Source organism: Chenopodium quinoa, unplaced genomic scaffold, assembly GCF_001683475.1.
Source record: "Chenopodium quinoa cultivar QQ74 unplaced genomic scaffold, ASM168347v1, whole genome shotgun sequence".
NCBI classification, from domain to species: Eukaryota; Viridiplantae; Streptophyta; class Magnoliopsida; order Caryophyllales; family Amaranthaceae; genus Chenopodium; species Chenopodium quinoa.
In genome coordinates, this window is record NW_018742580.1 from 1 (window position 1) to 25,622 (window position 25,622).

Below are 25,622 nucleotides of genomic sequence, written 5' to 3' on the forward strand. Positions count from 1 at the left end.
GGGCCACAAGAAAAGAAAGAAAATAACAATCATTGGCAGAGGAGCGGTCGGATGAGTTCCGCCCTCAGCCGGCTGGTGAGCATAACGGACCTGATCTTAGACGACTCACGTCCTAATCGAACAGTCAAAGTTGGGACGACTGCTCTGAGAGACCTTGGTGACGACTTCACAAAATTATTGAAAGAATACAAGGACATCTTTGCATTCGAAGTCCATGAAATGCCAGGCATTAGTCCTGATCTGGCGGTACATAAACTGGCCGTAGATCCGAAAAAGAAGCCGGTACGGCAAAAGAAGCGGAACCATGGCGAAGAAAGAAGTCAGGCGGCAGCCGCCGAAGTTAAAAAATTACTTGATGCAGGGTTCATTCGGCAATGTTACTTCCCAGACTAGGTTGGAAATGTGGTGCTTGTTAAAAAGCCGAATGGCACCTGGCGAATGTGTGTAGACTACACAGACTTAAACAAGGCGTGCCCCAAAGACAATTACCCTCTGCCTAAAATTGATAACCTGGTCGACTCAACAGCCGGCCATGCTTTGATGAGCTTTATGGACGCCTATTCTGGTTTCCATCAAATTCCATTATGGAAGAAAGATCAGGAGAAGACGGCCTTCGTCACTGATCAGGGGTTATACTGTTACACGGTCATGTCGTTTGGTCTTAAGAATGCCCCGGTTACCTTCCAGCGAATGATAAACACTGTGTTCTTTGATCAGATTGGGAGAAACGTCGAGGCATACATTGATGATATGATTGTCAAGACTAAACTTCAGAAAGATCATCTGTCGGACCTCCGAGAAACTTTCGCCACACTCAGGCGGCACCATGTCATGCTCAATCCAAGAAATGTGTATTTGGAGTTGAGTCTGGGAAATTTCTCGGATTCCTTATCAATCAGAGAGGAATAGAGGCGAACCCTGAGAAGGTGCAGGCGGTCAGTGAAATGCAGTCGCCTCGTACCATCCGAGAGGTTCAGAAGTTAACAGGTTGTCTGGCGGCCTTGGGAAGATTTCTAAGCCGATCAGGCGACAAATGCCTATATTTTTTCCAGGCAATTAAGAAAAAGGCAAGGTTTGAATGGGGGCCGGATGCTGAGGCCGCCTTCCAGAAATTAAAAGTTCACTTGCAATCCTTGCCGAGGCTGGTCAGCCCTTTGCCCAAAGAAGTACTCTACATGTACCTGGTCGTCTCTGATCATGCGTTATGCGCTGTTCTCCTTGCTGAAAGAGACGGCTGTCAGCTCTCGGTCTACTTTGTTAGTCACGTACTGAAAAATGCCGAGTTGAGGTATCCCCTAGTGGAGAAATTTGGTCTTGCACTCTTCATGGCTGTTAAAAAATTGAAGCCCTACTTTTTGGCACATGCAGTCGTCATGTATACAGACCAACCTATCAAGCGGCCACTTACCATCATGGAGTCGTCAGGCCGAATGATCAAATGGCCATAGAATTGCAGAGCCTCGAAGTTACTTTCGAGCCTAGAAAAGCAGTGAAGGGGCAAGCCTTTGCTGACTTTATTGTAGAAATGACTCGTCCTCCTGACTCTCAAGTTCCAGACCAAGTATGGAAGGTATATGTGGACGGAAGCTCTACTTCAAATGGTTGTGGAGCAGGCGTCATATGTCAGTCGCCAGAGGGCGACAGGTACGAGTATGCTCTACGCTTCAGTTTTAAGGCTTCAAACAATGAGGCAGAATATGAAGCTTTACTAGCTGGGATCCGCATGTGCAAGGCGGCAGGGGCAAGAAAAATAGACGTTTGTTCCGATTCACAATTGATAGTGAGTCAGTACAATGGCGAATACGAAGCTACCCATCCGGCCATGATCAAGTATTTACAGGCGGTCCGACAAGCAGTCGGCTCCCTTGAAGATTTCCATCTGATCCAAGTGCCGAGATCAGAAAACAACCAGGCGGATGCACTGTCAAAATTAGCATCATCCGCCTCCTCTGATACTCCTCGAACTAATTTTTGGGAAGTAATGGAGAAGAGAAGCATCGAGGAAACCCCTATTGGAATCCTAGACAGAAGCTCAACCTGGATGGATTCAATCAGGGCATATCTGACAAACGGTACACTGCCGGATGATCCTCAACAGGTGGCAGCACTGAAAAAACGAGCCACCTGTTTTGAAATGATAAAGGGAGAACTTCACAAAAGGGGGTACCTTCAACCCTTCTTAAAGTGTGTTACTCCAGAAAAGGGACGAGAGATACTAGACGATCTTCACTCTGGTTACTGTGCTTCTCATATAGGCGGTAGGACGCTTGCTCAAAGGGCAAGGCGGCAGGGCTACTTTTGGCCTACATTGGAAGCAGATGCAATGGGGATGGTGAAAAAATGTGACAAGTGCCAAAGGTTTGGCAAACTAATTCACCGTCCGGCTACTGACCTCACTACCATTCATAGCCCACTACCATTTGCTAAGTGGGGCATGGACATTCTGGGTCCATATACACCTACTACAGGCGGAAGGAGGTACATACTTGTTGCCGTTGACTACTTCACTAAATGGGTAGAGGCGGAGGCTGTAAAGGGAATCAAGACGAAAGATGTAATTTCATTCATTTGGAAAAATGTCATCACTCGGTTCGGGGTTCCCATGTCTATGGTTTTTGATAATGGTCCCCAATTTGAGACGCCTGTTCTCAAAAGCTGGTTTGGGTGACCAAGGAATTGCAAACTACTTTGCATCTGTCGGCCGTCCACAAGCAAACGGCCAGGTAAAAGCCTTTAATAAAATCATCACGGACGGTCTCAAGAAAAAGATTGAACGAGCAGGCGGCCTATGGGCGGATGAACTACCACATGTTCTCTGGGCCATTAGGACGACTAAAAAAAGGGGCGACTGGAGAAACTCCATTCCTCCTAACTTACGGTGCGGAAGCTGTTCTTCCAATAGAACACTACGAGCCGACTCTTCGAGTAATGCTATATGACGAAGAGGCAAACTGGGAAGCCATGCGCCTGACATTAGACTCACTTCCTGAAAAGAGGGGTAATGTTGTCTTGCGCCATGAAATCTATCGCCTGAGAATGACTAGATCATACAACAAAAAAGTACACAGGCGTCCACTCAAAGTAGGGGACTTTGTACTTAGAAAAATGGAAGCAGTTGGTAGGGCTAATGAGTCTGGCAAACTAACTCCCAACTGGGAAGGACCGTACCGAATCTGTGAGGAAGTCAGGGACGGTACCTACTGTTTGGAAACACCAGAAGGACAACCGTTGCCTCGAACTTGGAATGTAGATAATCTTAAGAAATATTTCTTTTGAATGATGTAAATAGTCAAGAGCTACTTAATAAAAGTTTGCATACTTACTATTCAATTTTGTACTAAGAGGGGCACGCCTACTAGCAAACAGTCGGCTACTCTCCATTGAGTATTTTACTCTATTTTTAGAGGGGCATGCCGTCTGTACCTTTACAGTCGGCTACTCTCCATTGAGTATTTTTACTCTCTTCAGAGGGGCATGCCGTCTGTACCTTTACAGTCGGCTACTCTCCGTTGAGTTTTTCACTCTATCTTCAGAGGGGCATGCCGTCTGTAACTTTACAGTCGGCTACTCTCCATTGAGTTTTACGCACAATAGGGGCATGTCGTCTGGACATATAGTCGGCTACTCTCCATAGAAGAGGGCCGACTGGTTCCAAACACACAGCCACCCCCCTTATACTTAGCTAAAAAGATTAGGGCCTGGCCGACCCTGTGCCTAACAGGCAGCTACCCTCCTTTTACTAAGCACCTACGTTCACCAAGAACTTACCAAGGCCACAGGCCGAATGATCAGACCAGGCGCCAAGCCAACTGATCAAATCTACAAAACTAATACGACCTGTCCCAACATCATAGCAGGCGTCCGGCGGCATCCCTCCGGATGAAATTCGTCGCAGAGAGTAGCTCCCTTTTGGGTGGAACATTGTTCTATAAACTAATTACACGACACCTATACGACTGTCCCAAAGGGCAACCACGTAGCCGTTTTTGAGACAAGGATAACTCTATCACTAACCAAACCAGTGGTAGCAGTTGACATATGAGTCAGATGACCGCCTGTATTACTTGGGATAAATGCAGGGGGTACCTATTGAGTTAATAGCCAACAAACATTGGCGAATCAAGGGGATCAGCCGGCCTCCGCCGCCTGGTACCTCTACTACTCAATCTGAGTGTGACGGAGACTAAGTAACTCCTATGTTAACTTATAGTCACTCTCTCAAACTTAGTATGGAGCCTAAAAGGTATGAGTCGTCCGCCTGTTTTTAGCAAACAGGGGCTCTGAACCACTACTCCTGCTAGGTTAACAAATTATGAGTTAAAAGCCAACAAACATTGGCGAATAAAGGGAAACAACCAGTACCCGCCGCTTGTTATCTCTACTACTCAGTTCCTTGGCAACTAGGTAACACTCATGTTTACTTGGTCAGACCACTTTCCTACTTGGTTAAATTTACAAATGACAGGACCGCCTGCCTAAAAAGGATCCAGACAAAATAGTTCGAATACCGATTGGATAAATGGCCGACTGATCGTCTATCCTGGAAACAGACAACCAGTCGTCTAGGGGCATAGGCGGCGTGACTAACTATCCGTACCTGTCTGCAACTATCGGCCATGTAAAACAGTCGGTCTAGTGAACAATTGGATATTAGAATATGGAATACTTAGACAAATTTGAGGCAAAACAAAAATTCATTAAAAAGAAGCCGGTCATTAAAGACCGGCAAAATATTCAAAGCCCCGGCCCCCTGGCCGGGTAAATACAAAACAAACGGCACGCAGGCCGTGGAAAGAATACATAAAGCTTAAGAAGGGGGCAGATCTTCAATATTAGCAGCTGCCGCCTGGTCAGCACTCTTCTTGCTAAACTCGGCTTCAGCTGCATCCTTTTTTGATACCTTACCCCCAAGCGGCACAAGCGCCACTACCGGCTCCTCCTCCTCCAACGCTTCCTCCAACGCCTCTTCCTCAGCAGCCGCCAGGATCTCTTGATTATATGTATCAGAACACTGGCGGTACGTTTTTTCCCAAGAGGCAAAGTCGGCATTGGGGAAGAGGCGGCCCCAAGTCATGCGCTTGATTTGAGCGGAGTCTTCCATCATCTCCCGGACCAGCTCTTTCTTCTCTTGCTCGGCCTTTTCCGAGAGCTCCTGAGTAAGACTCTTCTCCTGGGTCACCAGGCGTTCCTTTACGTTGGCCAAGGATTTCTCCAAGGCTTCGTAAGAGTACATTTTTAGGCGAAGAGGTTTCAGCTCGGCCTTGAGATTGGTGATGGTCGCCTCCAGCTCGCCATTCCTCTTGTAGGCCGCCTCTAACTGAGCCCGAACAGCGGCGGTAGCCTGCGCCTGATAATAAAGAATATCAATGGTCAGAACTTCATTTTGGGCAACTTGAAACATTGCCTTATCACAGTCAGAGGCGGCCATAGCTTTTGCAGCCTTTACCTCTTTGTTCTTCCGGTCAAGCGGCTTGCGAAGGCCGTTCACTCGGAGCAGGGCCTAAGTACAAAGGGGAACAGGCGTCAGTTTCCAACCAAAAAGAAAACAGGCGTCCAGAAATTCAAATACTCAAAAATATGCTAAGTATACCTCAGCAAGGACCCCTGCAATCCCGTCTAGGTTAAGGGTGCCGACACCCCTGACCGCCTCCCTTTCAGCTGGAGGAACTGCTCTGATCATAGACTTGGCCATCTCTACCAAGTCAGGCTCCTAAGGGCCGGCTGCATCAAGCATATACAAACGGATTAGACCTAGTAAAAAAGGGAGCGAGTCTAAAATTTACAAGGACAACTTCTTACTTCTAGGCGGCCCAGTTGGAGTTTTAGATGAAGTGGCCGGCTGTTTCTCAGCCGCCACATGTTTCCTGGCAGAACCAGGAGAGCTCCCAACAGTCGTCCTCCGGGCCTTGGGGTCCAGCTGTTGGGAAGATGAAGCTCTTGGAGCACCCGTCTAAAAAAGAAGAAAAAAAGTCAGTATATGCATAAACACAACTCCAAAAAAAGGGGTGAAAGGTTCGGAGCTCACCAAGGGTGCCCCCTTCTTGGGGGAGTCGGTTGAAGTTTGTTGCATGATGGAGGCCCGCAACATGGCCGCCGCAGTCTTGGAGGCGGTGATTTTGCTCATGGCGTCAGCTGCAAAAACAAACAGCAAAGTTAATAAAAGTCATAACAAGAAATGTATGGAACAACAGAGTATTCGACAGGCCGACTACCTCTTGAGCACCGACTGCTGAGGCCACAGGCGGCCAAAAAGTACTCGTCATAGAGCCATTTGAAGCTCGAGACGCAGTGCAGGGGTACTTGCTCTCGTACCCCTGAAGTAGAGTCGACCCTCGACTCTACTTTAAAGAGTCCTTTATCAAGGATCTCTTTCTTAGCCTTGGGGGGAACAGGCGGCATGCTACGGCCGCCTCCAAGAAGGGGCGGATTCCTGTTCCACCTATTGAAGCGCCTGTTCAGCTCAATGTCTGAACTCTCAATGATGAGGAAGGTGCTCCGCCAGTCCTTCCACTTGTTTGCTTTACCTCTCGTCATGAGGTAGCCCCTGTGGCTTGTCAATTGATACCAGCCGGTACCGCCTGTCTTAGGGGTCCGGCTGAGATAGTTCGTATGGGCAAAAGCCTCGAAGCTCGGCTCCACCCCGTGCAGTTCGCACCCGGCCACATAGCCGAGTACGTTGACCCAGGAGTTTGGGGCTAACTGCCATAACCCCAACTCATACCCATCCAAGATCCGCTGAACAGACGGATGTAATGGGAAGCGCAGCCCTGCCTTGATGGCCGCCTCGTAGCAGCCAAAGCAGGCGCTATCATAACTGGAACCAGCCGGCCAGACGACTGTGTCTTCTGGATCCGGCACAAACACTAGAAAGTCGGGGCCCATGGTGTGGTTTGCAATAAAGCTCTTCACTTTCTCTTGCATGGCTGTGATCCGGCCCTGAGGTACCGTGCAGTAATAGGGGGTATTTAGCTCTCGGTGAGAGGCGGATAGCTCCGCCCAATTGTCCCCCTTCTCAACTGCGTCAGAAAGTCTCGCCTCTTACAGGCGGCTGTTTTTCTCTTCTGTGTCAAAAGAAGCATGGCCATAAGAGCTTGACTCGGAATCGTCCTCTGACGAGTCCGAAGAGGACGACTCCTCCCCTCTCCCGGAGGGGCCCGCCTCCTCTCTTTGAAAAGGAGCAGAATTGTTAACTGTTAAATGGGAAGGGGTCACTATGACTCCTCCCTCAGAATTGCCGGCTTTCAGGCCGCCTTGTTTCACTTCCACATCTGGCGCCTGGTCAGATGTTTCACTAAGCGGCACCTTGTGGGAGGAGCCGTCTGAATTTGAGATCCTAGCAGTCTTTTTCGTTCTGGCCATCCTGCTCTGCATAGACACAAATACAGTCGGACTTTGTATAAAGGGCAAAGATGGGTCCGGAAAAGGGCAGGCGGCACTCCTAGTCCTAGATTCAGCCGTCCCCGGTGACCGGCTGATCACTAACCTAGGTCGTGTCGTGTGCTTCCGTGGTGCCATTTCAAAAAATAAAGAAAATTAAGAGTAAGAGAACTGACAGTTACCTGAACGAGTGACGGTTGATGAAGTTCTGAAAATCCTATGCTGTCGGCTTGTTAGAACAGGCGGTAGGGAGAAAAGGTCCGAAATGTCAGAGAAAGTTCAGGGGTCCGAATGTTCTCAAAAAGTTCTCAAGTGTGAAAATGACTCAAGACAATCCTCCCTTATATAGGCGAAGTGAGAAGGCGAAGGGTCACTTTCAGAATTCAAAATTTGGGCGGGAAAATCTCTCGTCCTTTCACCGACTGACACCTGTAGAAGGTCGCCGCCTGTTACAGTGCGACACCTGTCACAGGTAACACGTGACCAATCACGTGCCACCTGTGAGGGGCAAATGATTAGGGGATTTTGCTCCCACCAATCGGAATGCGCCACGTGGGCCAATCAGGTCCTGCCAAGTGTCCCCCAGTTGGAACTGTCAGGGCTTGCCACGTGGAACGCGCTTATTCGTCCACCTTGGACCTGTTATGTCATGACATGTGGCATACTCCATGCCTAATGGAGAAACCGGCCACCCAGGCTCAACTCCCGAGGGAAGCCCAATCAGCCCTAGGTTAACCTAAACCTAGGATGGGCACGTTTCCCAAGGTTATAAATACCTCCCTTAATCCTCATTAAGGGGGAGAACGAAAAAACACATTAATTACACACACTAATAACCGGCTGATCTCACTAACAAAGCAGATTACCTACATTAAACACTCTCACCTAGAGAGACCCAATCACTTTAATTTTCGCATTAATTACTCCTTAATCAAGTACTAACTTGACCGTTGGAGGCGGAGCTCCCAGGAGTCTCCGTTATTTTGCAGGTACAGGCGTCCGGTTCCAGTCTCGGAATTGTAACTATCCCGCAGGACATCAGAAAACCCCGAAACACATCCAATGATAAAAAATTTCCAACTTGCATACTTGTGTAAAATACCAAGGTTGCATCTTCCAATATGAAGATTAATCAAATTTTACTCACAAGTAATTGAACTTAATGGATTTTAATCAACCAAAACATGAAAAAATCCAAACATTGTTCAACATGGAATTTAGGGTTAGGGTTCCAATCATTTAAATCTTTAAAGATTAGAACTTTAACAATATTTGGCAACTTGAAATACAAAATCACAACAAGTTTTCACACCTTATTGCAATTTATTTGCAAAATTTGTGAAAAACAAGTTTATGTGATAAATTGATATATCAACTTAAGCACTAATAAACATTCCATTACTATGCTCAAGGATATTTTAAAACCAGTAGATTAGTGATGCAAATGTGCATTTAATCTAACCTTGTAATGCTTGCATTAATCAAGGCTTAAAAAGAATTAAAATTTTCGTTAAAAAACGAAAAGCCCCAGAAAAATTGGGTTTTTGGTTCAAATTTGGCTTCTGGACAACCCTAAAAGGACTGAAACAGTTCCAGAATGTCGATTCCACCCAGAAATAACTATTTTTGAGCCAAAATCTGGGTTCGACAGCCAAATCGAAAATATAATCGAGTTTTAAAAAATTAAAACGAGCATGTAATCTAATTAGATGAACATGAACCAGAAAAATTAAATTCTTTAAAACACCTTAATTAAACAATAATTGCAAAAATTAAAAGGAGCGTGGCTCTGATACCACTGTAGGGTTTCGTAGTGACCCGACATTACGCGGAAGGAAACCCACCAAGACCCGCCCCTTAATTAAAGCAATTAAACAAGCATAATAAACTTAATCAAACAAGATTAAGGACAAGAATTATACCTTTGACGCGTGCTTCGCTCCCAAAGAGCTCTAACTTCAAAATCCAGAAAAGACGAGATCTCCAACGGATCGTACCCTCGACCCAACCCGAGCGTCCTAAGTCTTGAAGGTTAGTCAAGACCCGGACAAAAATAACTATGAGTTTTACGAATCAAAGGTTTACTCTTTAATTCCACTCAAGGTTGTCTCAAATGCCAATACCAAGCTTGGTATTTATAGGGAAATGATCCCTTGATTCTCATTCCCCAACCAATGTGGGAGAATGTTTTATTTGCTAATTAATTTATTTCTAAAATAAATCAATAAATAAATGCAATCACAATTCGACAAGTGTCAAGGAGAGAGAGAGAGTATTAGGTGAGGACCATGGAGAGGTGGGGGGGACCAATGCCTTGCTCCCCAAGGCTCTCCCAAAGCCTTGGTCCCCACTCTCCTCATAAACCGCCTCACCCTAGGCTGCTGCCCAGCATGCTAGCACTAGCCCAGCAGCATCGCTGATGCTTGCTGGTGAGTGCTGGCGCTGGTGCTGGCTGGTGCGTGCTGGCGCTGGCGCTGGTGTTAGCATCCCACGCATCATCGCTGCTCGCATGGACCAGCATGCATTCTTCTAGCGAGCTACGCATGCTGGCCTCTCGCCACGCACCGCACTCCCACACCATGCGCACCACGCATCTCTCTCGCACACGATGCCTAGCATGCGTGCTACTAGCAAACCACGCATGCTTGGCTTGACGTTGCTTTCTAGCTTGCCAGCCCCTCGCACACACTCTCGCATAGCCTCACGCATCAGCCCCGGCACTGTGCACCATGCACGCACATGCCTCGTTCAGGCACCACGCACCACGCACCACGCATGCGCCAGTGCCTAGCACTAGCTGTGCTTGGTGCGTGTGGCCCTGCCATGCGCCCAACACTATGCTAGGGCTGCTATGGCATCAGGCCATCCTAAGGCACGCATGGTGCGCCTAATGATGCTGCCTGGGCTGCGATGGCGCCCAACCATCCAAGGCCACGCATGGTGCGCCTAGTGATGCGTATAGGCATGCGATGCGCTGCTGGCTTGCGATGGCGCCCAACATCATGCTAGGGTTGCGATAGCGCCTAGGCATGATGCTAGGGTTGTGTTGGCGCGCCTGGTGCTAGCGATAGCCAGCCATGGTGCCTAGCCATCATGCTAGGGCTGCGACAGCTCTTAGGCATGATGCTAGGGCTGCCATGGCGCGCCTAGTGCCTATGATAAGCTAGCCTAGACTAGCTATGGCTACGCTCATACTTGTCGAGCAGCACTTGCGAGCAACGCCCAGCAAGCCACGCACCACACAACAGCACGCAACAAGTGCACATACCCAACCCGCCACACAGCAGCACCAAGGTAAGGTAGGAGCACCACCATGCGCACCTACGCAGCCTTGGTGGCGCTTTGGTGATTTTACCTCGATTTACGTGCATTTAACTCGGGATTTTAATCCCGATATATGTGTGACATAAATTAATTCTAAATTTATTTTAGAATCAATTTAGAGAAAAACAAAAATTAAATAAGTCCAACTGAATTAAATTCATTAGTGCACAAGCCTAAATTATTCAAGAACCATTCTTTAAAACAATTTAGGTCTATCTTAAAGCTATAAAATTGAAGGGCTACACTCATAATTAATTTAATCAAATGTAAATTTATAATTAGATTTGACAAAATTATAGGGGTTGGAAAATTAAACCCTTTCATCCAATGAAAAATTTCCAACAATAACTTGTATAAAATTGAAAAATTACATCTTCAAACATGAAGATTAATTTAATTTCAATAACAAGTTTTGAACTTTTAGGATTTTAATCAACTCAAAAATGATTAAATCCAAAAAATTAGTTCAACATGGAATTTAGCAATCAAAGTTCCAACCAAATAAACCATTAAAGATTGGATCTTTGAAAAATTAGGGACTTCAAAATTACAAGTTCACCATAAACATTCACACTTGAAGCAATTTATTTGCAACAATGTGAAAAAATCATGTTTATGTGAAAAATGAACACACCAAATTAAGCACTATTTATGACTTCATAAACATGCTTAATGAGTTTTATAATTGCATTAGATTAGGGATGCAACCATACATTTAATATACCTTCAACATGCAATAATTAATCAAGGTTAAAAGATTTAAAAAATTTCATCAAAAACAAAAAACCCCTCGCAAAACATGTTTCTTGGTGGATTTTGGCTTCTGGACAACTCTAACAGGAATCAAAGACGATTTAGAACATCGATTCCACCCAAAAATCTTTATTTTTTAGTCTAAATCTGGGTTTGTCAGCCAAAATTAGTAAAAATACGAGATTAAAACTAATTAAAACGAGCTTCTAATCTATTTAGAAAGCACAACCAGAAATTTAAATCCATTTAAAATCACCTTAATTAAATAAAAGTTACAAAAATTAAAGTGAGCGCGGCTCCGATACTGCTATTGGGTTTCTCCCGGAAATTAAGGCAACTAAGCATGCAATTACATAAATAAACAATAAACAAGAGAAAGACAAAAGACGTTCTTACCCTTGACGCGTGCTTCGCTTGAACCCGAGCTCTTACTTGAGAAGCTCAACCTCGCAAGCGCGACGGTCTCCAATGGCTCGTACCCACGAACCCGACCCGAACGGTCTTTGTCTCGATGGTTAGTTGGGACTTGACCAATAAAAACTAGAGTATTACGATCTTAAGGTTTTCTTACTTAATCAAGGAGATGCCTTTTTGTTACACTCAAGTGTTCTTCCCAAATCCCAAAACTTGGGTATTTATAAGGAAATGAACCTTGATTTCCCATCCTCAATCAATGTGGGAGATTTGCATTTTTCCTATTTTATTTTAATCAAAACAAAACAGAAATGCAAAATCAATCAACAAGCTACAAGTGGCATATAAAGGAAGAGGAGGTGAGGACCACCCAAGGGGAGGACCAAGTCACCTTGCTCCCCAAGCCAACCACCAACCCATGGTCCCCTCCCCTTGACCGGCTGACCAAGCCACGTGGCAGGCTGGCAGCTTGCCTTGGCTGCCAAGGCTGTCAGCTGGTGCCTAGCACCAAGGCAGGGCTGCTGGCCAGCCTGCCCTAGCACGTGCGCAGCCACAAAGCCAGCCAACATATGCATCGCAGGGATGCTATGCGTTATGGTGCTAGGTGCTGCTGCTATGCTAGGCCTAGCACGCATAGCGTGCTCCTGCTTGGTGCGTGCCACTGCCTAGCACCACGCATAGCCCAACATGCCTAGCACGCTGCTATGCGATGCTGGTGATTGGTGCGTGGTTGTGATAACCTGGGCGCCTAGCATGCTAGCAAGGCCTAGCCTTGCGATGGGTGCTTGGCTAGCGATGCGCTGGGTGCCTGGCCTAGCATGCTAGCAAGCATGCAAGGCATCATGCCTGCGATGTTTGCGGGCTTTGCTAGCATGCACAGCCATACACACGCATGCATGTTTTGCGATGCTACGTGTTGTGCTGTGCGATGCTTGGTAGGCTTGCGGTTGGGTGTATGGCCCAACACACTGGCACGCTAGCATGTGCTAGCTGCTAGCATGCTTGTAGTAAGTAATGCCAGCCATGCTAGCATGCTTGGTCTAGCACGCAATGCATGCTAGGCTTGCGACTAGCATTGCGATGCGCGTGCTAGCATAAGCTAGCCTAGCACTCACATGGGTAGGCCAATGCGAAGCTACAGCCTAGCTCGAACTTGTCGCTTGTTGAATTTGCGACGCTCGGTCTCGACGCTTTAAGCCCAATATCCGACGTCTTTGTTCGTAATGCTCTGATGACTAATCTAATCCTTGAATTTATTCGTCGTCTCGGATCGGTTGTTCAATTGGGTTCACCCCGAAGGGTTCAGTTAAGATTAAGCCGTAATATTAATTGTACATTAATATTGCTGGTAGGAAGCGGCCTCCACCTAGGCATTCCGAGCACTTGACCTTACTAAAGAATTAGCTTTCTAATAATTCTGAACCCTTTATCGGAATAATACACTTGTTGGAAGGACACCATTCCTTTAACTATAGTCGTCCGTGAAGGTAATGAAATATCGACAACTATTCCTTGCAGGTGAACTCATTGGTTCACATATATCTGTATGTATTACACCTAATAAGTCACTAGTCTTTTCTCCCAACTTGGAGAATGGATGCTTTATCATCTTGCCTAATAGACATCCTTCGCAATTTTCAAACGACTCCAAGTCGAATGAGTCAAGAAATACCCTCATGAAGAAGTTTCTTGATGCGGTTGATGTTAATGTGGCTAAGACGACAATGCCACAAGTAGGTTTGATTTGACTCGATGGTCTTAGCTCTTCTGGCGGTATCATTAATGTTATAAACTTGTTTCTCTTGGGAAAGCACATAAAGACCATTATCGAAATAAAACGAACAACAATTATTCATGATTCGAAATTCAAATCCCTTGGCGTCTGATGAGTGACATTTATGTTACCCTTAGGGGTAGTGTATTGGTCTCTTTTCTCCTGTTTTTCTTAGGTTTTTCTACCTTTTTTCTCCTCTTATGGCTTCCTTTTTTTAATGGATGAAAAGTATGCTTATTTGCGCTTGTTTTGATAATCTTTATGCATAATTTTATCATCCCCATGCTCTCGTGATCTTTGCTATCTTTTGCAGGTTCCATGACGGTCCTAAGCACGGTAGCAGGCCCCTTGGCCAAGTATGGAGGCATGGACAAAGACAAGAGGAGAAAAAGGGAAGGAGAGGAAGCAAGAAGAGGAAGTTCAAGAGGAGGTGTGGCCGAACCTCTAAGAGGTTCGGTCGAACCAAGGTGTGGTCAAACTTTTGAAAAGTTCGACCGAACCTCCAAGGCAGTTTCAACCAAGTTTTCAGCATGTTTACAGGAGGGGTCGAACCATGAAAGTTCGACAAAACAAGGATCAGGGAGGTTTGACTGAACCTACCCTGAGTTCGGCCGAACCTACCCTGAGTCCGACCGAACCTACCCACAGTTCGGTCGGACCTTTTCCCGTTTCAGCTGACTTTTTGCGGAGCTTCCTAAGCAATTTTGTAAGGGGTATAAATAGTTTTTTTTGCTCATTAAAGAAAAAGATTTTTTCAGTTTAGAATAGATTTTAGGTTAGTTTTAGGTTTTAGAGAGAGAAACTCTCAAAATTTTAGAGAGAGAAAGTGAGGAGCACAATGGTTTTCATGGATTTTGGATAATCAAATGAGGAATTCGAAGATCTCCACCTTATATCAATGAGCATTTCTTACTTTCTCTTCTCTTATTGCTTTATTTAGTTGCTTTCATTATGCTTGAGTAGTTTCCCTTCTACTAGGTGTTGAGTGAGGCTTTGTAATGATTATTTGAGTTATTTGAGATAAATTTGATGATAATTGTGTGATTAAATTGATTGAATTGATGTTGGCATGTTGTTTGTTTTAGATTGGATTGATCTCCCATGATAGCACACTTAATTGCATATTGGTTTTAGTTTGACAAGGGATTGTGAATTAGAATTGATATATTTGATTGCATTTTGGGTAATTTTCTTCTATGCACCTAGTCAATGAGGGATCTAGGCTAGGAATTTGAGAGATTACTTTTGAGTGTAGTTAATTCTCATTATAATTATTTCTTTGCATGATTGATTATCAAATGGATTATCATTAGCTTATTAATTGTTCTAAGTGGATCTTTTCCCCTAGTAGACTTTATCATACCTTGTTCTTTATATGTGTTTTAGTGTAGTTGTAGTGTCCTTTATCCGTAAATCGACTTCGGCGTTGCTTAGGCATTAGATTAAGAACAATCTAGCATTACCGTTCCTTGTGGTTCGACTCCGAACTTACCACTAGACTTGTTTAGGGGTTAGTTTTAGGATTTATAAATTTATTTGATTGAGTGTGGAATGTGCGACCGTTCTAACGCCCATCAAAATGGCGTCGTCGCCGGGGAATGATGTCAATGCTTGATTGTTTTTGATTGCTTGAGTCTAGGTCTTTGTGTATACTTTTTTTTTATTTGTTTATTTTTTTTTTTGTTTGTTTGATTGTTTTGTTAAAAAAAATTAAAAAATGGCATGTTTCTCATTTCCTCAATATGATAATGAGCCTTTTTGTGATTATTTCAATAGACTTGAGGGACTTGTAGATCGTAATTGTTATAGTCTTTGGGAGGCTTCTGAGATTTGTTATTTTGGTTTGAATAAGCAAACTAGGGATATTGTTGAAAGAATGTATAATGGTGAATTTAAAGCATTATCAACTGATGATGCTTGGGATTTTTATGTATGGTTTGCTAGGGATGTTTACAATAAGGGTAATCATGTTTCTAATATTGATGTGCAATGTGTCGATTCTTCTAATGTTAGCATGCATTCCCATGATTTGTCACATGATCTCATTAGTGAACCTAGAACAAATGATTTCAATTCTATTTCCCCTATTGTTCATGATGATGAGGTGCATTCCAATGTTGATGAGCATGGTACATAACTTAATATACTCTTATGCATTGGTTTGGATCAAGAATCAAGGAAGTTTGACTCCACTTTTGCTAGCACATGGAAAACAAGATTCAATTTTAGAGGTAGTCGGCTTCAAGAAGGTTTAATTTGGTCATTTGCGGGTACTATACCCACCTAATATCCGGTAATATCCTTCCTTGCTCTTCCTCTAATGATTTGTGACTTGTTGGACATATGTTGGTTGGTTGGATGACTTTCTTTCTTTTCTCCTCCCATGGATTCTTTGGTTTAAAGTTTGAGCATGTTGCCTCATTCAAGCTTGGGGGAGGGTATTCTATCATGTTTGGTGGAATTTTGATTCATATATGCCATGCACATTTGTATATGCATTTCCATTTTCTTTATTTTGAAAATTCCAAAAAGATTTTGTTTCTATCAAGGCAAATTTGCAATGTGTTTTGTTTTGTTCTTACTTTTGACATAATACGCTTGGACTTGTATTCTTGAATGTCTTTATTCCTAAATTATAAAGGTATGCACGGATTGAGAATGTGTTAGGTTGACTCTAGGATATGATATGCTAAGGTAGTTGTTAAGAACTTTGAGACCATGAAGCCCTAGTTCACTTTCTTGTGGTAAGATGGAGTTGCTCTCTATGGTGGATATGAAATCAAGAGTTAGTTATTGCTATCCCTAGTGAGGTAAATTGTTCAAGCCTTCATCATACTTTGTTGAGCGGCATATTTGGATCCTTGGCTATTGCATTCTCGTATCTAGAACTTGACTTTTAGCTCCCAAGATCGCGACCGTGCCACTTTAGGGGATGACAAAGGAATTTCTCTTTTTATAGGATAAATTTTCTATTTTTGAGTTTAGTTTATATTTGCCCCTCTTGCTAGCCCTATACCATCTTTTCTCTAGCCACAATACAAGCCTTGAAGCCTTGGTTTCACTTTCTACCTTTAGTTTTGTGAAGCAATTTAGTTTTCGAGCTTGTTTTATTGTTTATGGTGCAAGTTTAGAATTATGAGTTTATTTGCAAAGCAAGTATGTGTTGTATATAAGTTTGTGCATAAAAGCAAATGCATTTTGAGAAAAAGTCGTCCAAAGTTAAAGAGGCAAGGACTTTTAAATGAAAAAAAAAGATGTCGAAAAAAAAGGTAAAAGAAGAATGAAAAGCACAAAATGATTTTGTTATAGTTGTTTTTTTTTCCCTATTTTTGTTAGTTTGTTTTAAATAAGCTTGGGGGAAATTTATTTTATGAGCATAGTTGGTACTTTTGTTTTGGATTCGTTTGGATCTTGTGGAAAAACTTCCACCCGAGCTTCACATGTAGGTTTACCACCAATTTCAAAAGTTTTCCACACCTTTACTCTCCTAGCCTGTGTATTACAACCTTGAAAGTCCTTTTGATCCTAGAGGGTTAAGTCATTTAGTGGTGGCAGGAAATAGGAATCAAGCCTATAGAGCGAGTTTGCATAGCCAAGATGTTGGGTAACCTTCTCATGTTTTGAATTTCTTACTTATTTTCCGGTTCCTTCGTGGAATCATGAGAAGCTAACTTGAAAGTGGATTTGAAACTTGTAGAGAGGTTGTGGTTTGATTAGTTGGAACAAAAGGTGGAATATGTTTCCGTTAGTTCTCTATGCTTAGCATATGCTATGTTTCAATCAAACTTGGACATCTTAGAACGTGCATACCTTTATTTGTTTTTTTAGAAAGATTGACATTCTTTAGTGCTTGTTCCATTGTAAAAATCCACTTAAGAACGCTTGTAACCTCTCTTTTACTTCAATTTATTTTATCTATTTGTTTATTGCTTTGCCTTGATTTTTGTCAAGAGTTATGGGTTAAACTCTTAGGATACCCTTACGAGAGCATACTCGTCCTCTAGAGCGATCTATGGGGTTTAAAGTGCTTGATGCATGCGCTAAATGCATTCGTGATTTCTACGAAAGTGAGTTAGTGTATATTCTTTCTCTTCTAGTTTTATTTTATTGTTTTTTTTAAAAAAAAAAAATATACATCGTTTTCCGTTGTGTTTGTTTTGTTTTGCTCGAGGATGAGCAAAAGTTAAGCTTGGGGGTGTTTGATGAGTGACATTTATGTTACCCTTAGGGGTAGTGTATTGGTCTCTTTTCTCCTGTTTTTCTTAGGTTTTTCTACCTCTTTTCTCCTCTTATGGCTTCCTTTTTTTTATGGATGAAAAGTATGCTTATTTGCGCTTGTTTTGATAATCTTTATGCATAATTTTATCATCCCCATGCTCTCGTGATCTTTGCTATCTTTTGCAGGTTCCATGACGGTCCTAAGCACGGTAGCAGGCCCCTTGGCCAAGTATGGAGGCATGGACAAAGACAAGAGGAGAAAAAGGGAAGGAGAGGAAGCAAGAAGAGGAAGTTCAAGAGGAGGTGTGGCCGAACCTCTAAAAGGTTTGGTCGAACCAAGGTGTGGTCAAACTTTTGAAAAGTTCGACCGAACCTCCAAGGCAGTTTCAACCAAGTTTTCAGCATGTTTACAGGAGGGGTCGAACCAGGAAAGTTCGACCAAACAAGGATCAGGGAGGTTCGACTGAGCCTACCCTGAGTTCGGCCAAACCTACCCTGAGTCCGACCGAACCTACCCACAGTTCGGTCGGACCTTTTCCCGTTTCAGCTGACTTCTTGCGGAGCTTCCTAAGCAATTTTGTAAGGGGTATAAATAATTTTTTTTTGCTCATTAAAGAAAAAAATTATTTCAGTTTAGAATAGATTTTAGGTTAGTTTTAGGTTTTAGAGAGAGAAACTCTCAAAATTTTAGAGAGAGAAAGTGAGGAGCACAATGGTTTTCATGGATTTTGGATAATCAAATGAGGAATTCGAAGATCTCCACCTTATATCAATGAGCATTTCTTACTTTCACTTCTCTTATTGCTTTATTTAGTTGCTTTCATTATGATTGAGTAGTTTCCCTTCTACTAGGTGTTGAGTGAGGCTTTGTAATGATTATTTGAGTTATTTGAGATAAATTTGATGATAATTGTGTGATTAAATTGATTGAATTGATGTTGGCATGTTGTTTTTTTAAATTGGATTGATCTCCCATGATAGCACACTTAATTGCATATTGGTTTTAGTTTGACAAGGGATTGTGAATTAGAATTGATATATTTGATTGCATTTTGGGTAATTTTCTTCTATGCACCAGTCAATGAGGGATCTAGGCTAGGAATTTGTGAGATTACTTTTGAGTGTAGTTAATTCTCATTATAATTCTTTCTTTGCATGATTGATTATCAAATGGATTCTCATTAGCTTATTAATTGTTCTAAGTGGATCTTTTCCCCTAGTAGACTTTATCATACCTTGTTCTTTATATGTGTTTTAGTGTAGTTGTAGTGTCCTTTATCCGTAAATCGACTTCGGCGTAGCTTAGGCATTAGATTAAGAACAATCTAGCATTACCGTTCCTTGTGGTTCGACTCCGAACTTACCACTAGACTTGTTTAGGGGTTAGTTTTAGGATTTATAAATTTATTTGATTGAGTGTGGAATGTGCGCCGTTAAAGCTTTTGTTCTTGCCCGAGCGATTAAATGGCTTGCCCTTTCTCACCATGAGCATGTCATGCTTCCCCTCATCCTTGAGGGTTTGCTCGGCCTGCTTCAACATACCTTGAAGCTCGGTGAGAGTTTTCTCCATGTTGTGCATATTATAGTTCATCTTGAACTGATCATAGCCTTTGTGCAACTAATGGAGAATGATGTCAATTGCCATCTCGGTTGAATACCCAGCATCAAGCCTTTCCATGTTCTCAAACAACCCAATCATTTTAAGAACATGCGGGTTGACTGGCTCTCCTTTCTTGAGCTTGCTCTCAAGGATCTGCCTGTGGGTTTCGAAACCTTTCAGTTCGGGCCTGCTCTTGGAACATATTCTAAAGTTCAAAAATGATCTCAAAAGCTGTCTCCTTTTCAAAGAAAGTCTTTTGAAGGTCCGGAGACATAGTTGCAAGCATGATGCACTTGACATCCCGAATGGCACTTTACCATCGGTTAAGGGCAGCCTAAGTGACCTCCTTATTGAGAGTGTGGGGCATTACCTCATCAAGGACGTATTCCTTTTTCTCTTGCAAGTTCCTTTGTCAATCATGAAAATTTGGCCCACTCAACTTCTCCTTGTCGAGAATTAGGCGTAATTAAAACTGGTTGTTTGAGTTATTTGTATACATGTTTCTATAATTGAAAGAATTTGAAATGAAAAGCCATTCATAAAACCAATAAGTTTGAAATTAAAAGCGTTCATGCAAATTTTCAATCTTATTGAGCATTTTATCCACGCATTAACACTAGTCCCTTTTAGGCGAGAATAAAATGATTCCAAGATCCCAAAAGTCAAAAAGTGATTAAGCATGCTTTGGCTTGTCTTAACACTTAATATTTTAAGGTAAGAATCCAATTGCTAATAGCTCCAAGCTACTCGTGGTTCGATAAAACATTGCATCTAATGCTTCCTTGATATTTTATCTCCATTCCCACGACATCTAAGGACTCCTTACTGATATCGTTGAGCTTAACCAAGACGACTTGTATACCTAGTATACCTTACGTTCGGTTAGTGTCGTTCTTGGAATGGCAAATTTAGCTTAATATTATAGGGACCTAGGGTTTCTATGTTGGTTGATTTAAGTGAACTTAATTAATCATCGCAACATAAAAAATCCTAAACATGCATCTATTCGATCAAGTGATCGGAATGCCTAGGTGGAGGCCGCTTCCGATCAGTAATATTAATGGGTAATTAATATTACGGCTTAATCTTTACTGAACCCTTTGGGTTGCACCCCAATCGAATAACCGATCCGAGACGACGAATAAATCCGAAGGATTAGATGAGTCATTAGAGTATTACGAAAAAAGACGTCGGATATCGAGCTTAGAGCGTTGAAACCGAGTGTCACAAGTCAAGTCGAATTTAGAATTCGACGAGACGTGGAATCAAGAAAGCGACAAGTACGAACCAAGTCGTAGCCTCGCATTGGACTAGCCATGCGAGTGCTAGGCTAGGCGAGCTCACTAACCGCATGCATGCTAACATAGTGAGCACCGCACAACACTCGCACATCGCAAGCATCGTTCCATGTGGGTGTGTGTGCTATGGCTGTCCGTGCTTGCTAGCATAGCAGTACCAGCCATCGCAGCATGTTGGGCCTCGCACAGCACAGCTCGCAGCATCGCACTAAAACAAGCAGCGCGCTATGTGTGTGATGTGGCTGTGCATGCTTGTGTGCTGAGCAGTGCAGCCCGCATTGCATGCATGGCTTGTTGGCTGTGCGCATACGTATGCGGGCTGGCCAGCTAGCCCAGCCAAGGTGCTAGGCACCAGCTAGGCAACCAAGGCAGGCTGGCTGCCAGGTATGCGTGGCCAGATCACGGTCAAGGAGGGGACTGGTCTTTGGGGATTGCTTGGGGAGCAAGTGGTGTTTTGGTCCCCCCCCCCCTTAGTGGTCCTCACCCACCCTTGCTCACCATTTGCCACTTGGCGCTTGTTGATTCATTTCGCATTATAATTGGTTTTAGATTAAAACAAATTGAGAAAAATGCATTTCTCCTACATTGATGGGGAATGGGAAATCAAGCTACCTTCCCAATAAATACTCATGTTTTGGGTTTGGGAAAAAGCACTTGAGTTGAATTCAATAAGGCGTCTCCTTGAAAGTGAGAAAACCTTTAAGTTCGTAATACTCTAGTTTTTTTCATTGGTCTAGGCCCAACTAACCTTCGGGGTAGAGACCTCTGAGGTCTTAGGTCTGGTCGAGGGTGCGAGTCGTCGGAGGCCTACGTACTTGCGAGGCTAGAGCTTTCAAGTAAGAGCTTGAGGGTAAGAGTGTCTTTTCACTTTCTCTTTCTTTGTTGTTTAATTATGTGAATGCATGTTTAGTTACCTTAATCAGTCTGCGGGTCTTAGGCGGGTTTCATTCCGCGTAGTGTTGGACGCTACGAAATCCAACAGTGGTGTCAGAGCCAGGTTCACTTTAATTATTTTAAATAATAATTAATGAGGTGATTTAAAATGGATTTAAATCACTGGTTTTGTTTTCTAATTAGATTAGGAACTCGTTTTTAATTAGTCTTAATCTCGTATTTTACTAATTTTGGCTCTTGAACCCGGATTTCGACCCAAAAATAGTGAATTTTTGGTGGAATCGATGTTCTAAATCATTTTTGACTCTTTTAAAGGGTTGTCCAAAAGCCAAAATCCACCGAGAAACATGTTTTTCAAGGGGTTTTTTGTTTTTGACGAAAAATTTTAAATCTTTAAACCTTGATTAATTATGGCATGTTAAAGGTAGATTAAATGTATGGTTGCATCACTAATCTACTGCAATAATAAACCCTATTAAGCATATATGTTTATAAAGTCATAATTGGTGCTTGATTTGGTAAGCTCATTTTTCACATAAACTTGAAATTTTAAAATTTTGCAAAACTAATTGCTTCAGGTGTGAATGTTTATGGTGAATGTGTAATTTTGAAGTCCTTAATATGTTAAAGATCCAATCTTTAATTGTTTATTTGGTTGGAACTTTGATTTTCAAATTCCATGTTAAACTAATTTTGGATTTATCATTTTTGAGTTGATTAAAGTCCTAAAATATCAAAACTTGTGATTGAAATTTAATTAATCTTCATATTGGAAGATGTAATTTTTCAATTTTACACAGGTTAGTGTTGGAAATTTTTCATTAGATGAATGGGTTTACTTTTCCAACCTCTTTAATTTTGTCAAGTCTCATTATTAATTTATGTATGGTTAAATTAATTGTGAGTATAGCCCTTCATTTTTGTAGCATCATGATGAACCGAAAATTGATTTAAAGAATGGTTCATGAATAATTTTGGTTGGGGCACTATAAAATTGAATTTATTTAAGTTAGACTTGTTATATTTTCATTCTAGCTAAATGTTGGTTCTAAAATAAATTTAGAATCAATTTTATGCCACACACATATCGGGATTAAAATCCCGAGACAAGTGCACGCAAATCGAGGCAAGGACCGCTGAAAAACACACCCTTGGGCTAGCCGGGCTGCTCACGCAACCCACATGTGGCATGCCAATGTGCGTGTGTGGGTTGCCTTGCCCCCTTGATGTGCTAAAGTGTGGTGTGTGCAAGTATGTGCACACTTGGTGCTACGGTATGTGTGGATTTGTTGTGGTTTTGTGCGGCACAAGGAGCATGCGTACGAGGCTGCTGGTGCCAGCAGGCGTAAGGTGCGCCGCTGGCTGGGAAGACTAGCACCCAAGCACGCAAGCCAAGGAGCTTGGGTGCCTAGCAAGCCTAGCCCCATAGCTTGGATACTAGGTACTCGGCCATTTGGTGGGCTATAACTTTGCGTTATTTGGGTCGTTTCAATTATTTATTTAATTATTTTAACGAGGCTAGATCTCAGTTCCTCTAGCACTTGCAAAATAATTTGGCAAAATATGGTATAACCGGCTTAATTAATTGGATTAATTAAGTTATATACGGAATTTAGTCGGAGCTTAGTTAATTACTTGAGCTAATTTTTTGCGTTTTAATCACATAATCGGTTAACAACTTTGACTAGTTTTAATTAGGCGCGTTAATCGGATCAACCACCTAAGTTAGTTACTAGTTTGCGTGTGTTATGCATTGTTACTTGATTTTTGTTGTAAAATGCATGGGCCATTCACAAATAGTGAATGGATGAATGGAATGTATATTTTATCATAGGTTTTATGAAAATGGCAACTAGTGAGGCCCGAATAGGATAGTAAATACGGACTGCGATCCGTAATATATATTTTTGTAAATCTAAATATGGTCTGTGTACCGTTGCGTATTTTTGTACCTTAATATTCAGATTAGTCCTAATCATAATAACTAGTATTTGCATATTTGGTGGAGATGTCTCAAAGAAGGCGGTTCTAAGAAGACGAGCCAAGAGGATGCATCGAAGACCCTTGGATACTCGAAGACTCAAGGGTTCATGCTAGTTGTTAAATGCATCTTTTACTTATGTTCTCTATATGTAATTATGCTTATGTCTATAAATGATATGTTAGATGCATGTTTAGGATTTCAAATGTTGCGATGATTATTTAAGTTCACTTAAATCAACCAACATAGAAACCCTAGGTCCCTATAAAATTGAGCTAAAATTTGCCATTCCAAGAACAACACTTACTGAACTAATGCGTGTAGTGATGGGCTACGCCAAAGCGAGGCATCACTACTTCCCTAGGAACGTAAGGAATACTTGGTATACAAGTTGGTCTTAGTTAAGCTCAACGATATCAGTAAGGAGTCCTTAGTGAAAGGAATGGTGTCCTTCCAACAAGTGTATTATTCTGATAGAGGGTTCATAATTATTACAGAGCTAATTCTTCAGTAAGGACAAGTGTTCGGAATGCCTAGGTGGAGGCCGCTTCCGATCAGTAATATTAAGGTATAATTAATATTACAGCTTAATCTTAACTGAACCCTTCGGGTCGAACCCAATCGAACGACCGATCTGAGACGACGAATTAATCCGAAGGATTTAGTGAGTCGTCGGAGTTTTACGAACATAGACGTCGGATATCGAGCCTAGGGCGTCAAGGCCGAGCGTCGCAAAATCACAAGCAACAAGTGCGAGCATAGCCGTAGCATCACATTGGCCTAGCCATGTGAAGTGTTAGGCTAGGCTATCTCATCGCGAGCCTAGGCGCACCATGTGTGTACTAGGCGCACCATGCTGTGCTAGGCGAGGCATGAGTGCTAGGCGCACTAGGCTGCCTATCGCGGCACCATGTACGTGCCTTCGCATGGCACAGCAGCACAACAACGTGTGTGCTTGGGTGCCTAGGCGCCATCGCAGGCCACACACACCAAGCACAGCCCATCACAATGCTGGGCACTTGCATGTGCGTGTGTGTCTCGCACCATCGTCAAGCACCAAGCCCCATCATGCGTGGCTCGCTAGTAGCACGTATGTTAGGCCATGCGTATGCGGGTGCCTAGGCCTGTGCATGTGCGTGCGACTGGGAGTGCGAGGGCGTGGCCAGTGCCAGCACCTAGCAGCGCCCAGCAATAGCACGCAAAAGCAGCACGAGCATCGCCCAGCACAGCACGCATATGCTGGCTGGGGTGATGTAGGGATGCTGGCTGGCTGGGCTAGCTGGCAGTGTTGGCTGTCCACGCTGGGCTGGCTGTGCTAGCTGGCCACCAAAGCAAGCAGCCAGCTCACTCAATGCTTGGAGGCGGATTTGTGAGGGGAGAGGACTAAGGCTTGGGCAAAGCCTTGGGGAGCAAGGCAATGGTCCCCCCACCTTCTCTTGGTCCTCACTTGACTTCTCTCTCCCCTTGACACTTGTTGCATTGTGATTGATTTGATTATTAATTTAATTTAGAATTAAATTAATCATCAAAATTACTCATTCTCCCACATTGGTTGGGGAATGAAGATCAAGGGTTCATTTCCCTATAAATACCAAGAGTTGGGTATTTGGGAAAGAACACACTTAAATATAATTAAAAAGGCAGCTCTTGATTTGAGTAAACTTTAAATTCGTAAAACTCTTAGTTTATTTTCTCCGGGCCTCGACTAACCTTCGAGGCTTAGGACGTTCGGGTCGGGTTCGAGGGTACGATCCCGTCGGAGGCCTCGTATTTTCGGGGTTCAAGTAAGAGCTCATAGTTGAGCGAAGCACACATCAAAGGTATAATCTTTTATCCTTTCTTCTGCTTTAAATTATGTTTTGCTTGTTAATTGTATGTATTATGGGGGCGGGTCTTGGCGGGTTTCTTTCCGCGTAGTGTGGGTCACTACGAAACCCTACAGCGGTATCAGAGCCATGCTCCTTTTAATTTTTGCAATTATTCGTTAAT